This window comes from Colius striatus, chromosome 24 (genome assembly GCF_028858725.1).
Source record: "Colius striatus isolate bColStr4 chromosome 24, bColStr4.1.hap1, whole genome shotgun sequence".
Lineage (NCBI taxonomy): Eukaryota > Metazoa > Chordata > Aves > Coliiformes > Coliidae > Colius > Colius striatus.
This window is the reverse complement of record NC_084782.1, coordinates 6,007,475-6,010,628: the sequence shown is the minus strand read 5'-3', so window position 1 is coordinate 6,010,628 and position 3,154 is coordinate 6,007,475.

Sequence of the window (3,154 nt, the reverse complement as noted above, 5' to 3'; positions counted from 1 at the left end):
CAAATCTTTGCAGCCAGTAAATTCTGATGACTTCTCTCTTCTAGTACCTGCTGCAGACAGACATTGCCTGCGAAGTGCTGGCTGGATGTTGAGGGCTGGTGCAGAGGTATTTTGCTGACAGCAGGGCTGGGGATTGGCTGCGAGCACAGGTGCCCTGGGACAGGTACACCCAGACAGGTGCAGCGTAACCCTCTGCCTGCCGGCCCCGGGAGGAGCAGGGGCAGGAGGGTGGGGAGGGAGGGAGGGAGGGAGGGAGGGAAAAGCCCTCGGGGGAAAAATGAGAGGATAAAGGAGTGGAATCAGTTATTCATCTCGGTGATAATTAGTTTCAGTTTGGTGGACGTGTTCCACACGCTGCAGTGCCAAAGAGCTGTCATCTTTACCAATCTGGGCTTGATTTGTCCTTTGCTGTTTCTTTATATATAAATATACAGACAAAAATACACACACATATATACAGGAATAAATTAGGGAGGAAGAAAAGCCTCTCAGTTTCCTCTCATTCCTAACTGATGGGCTAACTCTTTCGTTCCTTTTCTCACCTTCTCTCAGCTGCTCACTCCAGAAAGTCTCTGTAGGTGGGGTTTGGGGTTTTTTCCCCCCCTTAAAAAAGGTAACTTTTAAACCCCTAACTTGAGGTGCCAAGACATGCAGAACACACTGGCTCAGGGAACCTTTGCCTTACCCTGGGTATCGTAAGGAACACGAGTGTGTGGGATATAACCTGGTCCCGTCCTGCTCCCACACGCTGTCCTGCGGCACAGACCAGAGCGTCGCTCCAGCCCCGCGAGCCCAGCCACACGCCGTTTGGGAGCTGGCTGCGGGAATACCACCCAGGCAACAGCTCTGTGGCAACTCACCTGCAAACAGGGAAAAGATTTGTGCAATAGCACAAAACTCATCATGGATTCAAGCAGCCCTCTTGGATGGTTTCTGTCATCCGTGTTGCAACGAGGAGGCAAAGGATGGGCTCAGCAGGTGACTCATGTTGACTGGATTTGGAAGGCAGGAGAGGATTTTATGAGACAAGCTGGTACAAGCCTTAACACAAAGGGAAAAAGAAAGGCTTCTACCACTCATTCTGCCCCCCCATCACTGTCTCGCTCACCGAATCTGTCCCACTCGGGGCCCGGAGCCAGCAGGTGAACACCAGAAACCCCACCAGTCTGCCCTCGCATAACAGTACGTTCAGCTCTCCCAGACGGGTGACAAATGGCCTTATCAGCCCACTCGGGCAGGCACGAGGCAGGTCTGCACAGGCAGACGTGAAGACAGAGCATATGAATTTGGGTACAACACCCTTCAAACACATCTCTGTGGCTGCTGGCTCGGAGCGTGGCCAGTGCTGAGCGCGGGAGGAGTGACCGTGGTGCATCGGCACGGGCTCATAAGGATGTGCTGGCTGGGCTTTGCCTGGCCCAGGCAGCAACCATCACCCCCTACTCTGCTGTGCAAACTCCTGCGTCTGCCAGTGATCCAGGGACTGGACAGAGTCTGTTTTCTGGGAATGAAAATCAAAGGTCTGGAGCAATGTGACCTCCACTGGGGATCCTGGAGAGCACCAGCTGCCAAGACCTTGTACAGCAGAGCACAGAAATACCCAACAGTGAGCAAATGAGGACTGCTGGTCAGAATCAATGCCACAGCAGAGACAACAGAGTACAGAGGAAAAGAAGAGGAAAGAACACATATGTCCTACCCAGCCAAGGGAAGCACAAATCTTACACAGGGCTGGTGTTAGTTGACTGAGATTCTTACTGTAGCTCTAAATGGAGGAAACCTTGCCCGAGTCCACGATGGCCAGAGCCATGGTCCTGGCTGTTTGTCCTTCACCTGGATCCAGGCTGGGCTTACCAGGCTCTTGGTGCTGCCTGTCAGCACCGGCCAGGCCACGTGCCCTGTCCTGGAGTCTGCCTGAGAAGCCACACGGTCCCTTGGGAAACAGGGAAGAAGTGGCAGAAAGGACAGAAACACTGATTCTCCTTTGAACAAATTCACTGAGACTCCAGAAGGCAGCTGTGACTGTCTCCCTTAGTGTCACTAGTTCTGGTTTTAAGCCTGAGGTCCGTTCCAGCTTTGGTGCCGCTGACGCAGGACTTTGCCAGGCAGGAAGATGAATGCTCGTTCTCACATGCAATCTTATTCCTTATGGTAACACCAGCTCGAGTTTGTTCTCTCAGACACCTTCTCAGGGTCAGATGAAAATGCTGTGGACTCCTTGTCATCAATCCTGCCCCAGACAGGACCCTCGAGCCTCCCCTGAGCCAGCGTCACGCCACCGCCAGCGAAGGGGCTCAGGCCCAGGGCAGGACACGGGCAGCAGCCCCGGTGACATGTGGGGTCCCGAGGGGAGGGGGACAGGCAGCAGCACCCCAACAGCTCCTGCCAGGCGGGACCCCCGTGTCCTGCCTCCCCCCTTCTCCTGGGCACCTCGGCCCTCTCGTGATACGGCGTGTTTCAGGCCTCCAGGCCTGGGCACCCACACAGCCCCTTTGACTGGGATCTCAGTATTTCTAATTATTATTTTCTCTCTTTTTTTCATGTACACTCCACCCTCCAAGAGTATCTGCTGAGGGGGTGGGTTAGAAGAAAGAGACCAAGAGACACATTCTCTATGCACAAAACCCTCCCACTTCCCTTCCCCTCCCCTGTTAAATATACCTTGGAACAAAAAGCCCTTTATGATGCTCTAAAAATAAAGCATGCAGCAGTCAAGACAAACTGCAAAGTTTAAAAGAGAGGGCCAAATTCTGCTCACAGCTACACCCTCTCTAAGGCAACAGGGTTGCACTTGTGTTTGGATTGTTAAACCGTCTTTAAACATCCAGGGGCAGGCTGTGATTAGCTGCATTTCATTAGCGAGAGACCAGCAGCTCCATGACAGGGGATGAAGTCTCCAGCCCTCAGATGTCCCTGCACGCCAGGAGCTGGCAGGGGCTGCATCTGGAGGGGCTGCCCATGGTGTGGTGCAGCCCTGTGACTGTGCCACCCTGCCGTTCCCATTTCTGCCACCGACCTGTGGTGTGACCTCAGAGAAGTCGTTGCACACTCCCTGTTCCCAGTCTGGCTCCTTTTCTGTATAACTTGTAAGAAACTTCAAAGCAAGGGCTCTAATCCCTTTAGGATACACAGCTTTTCCCACTGACAGGTGTCA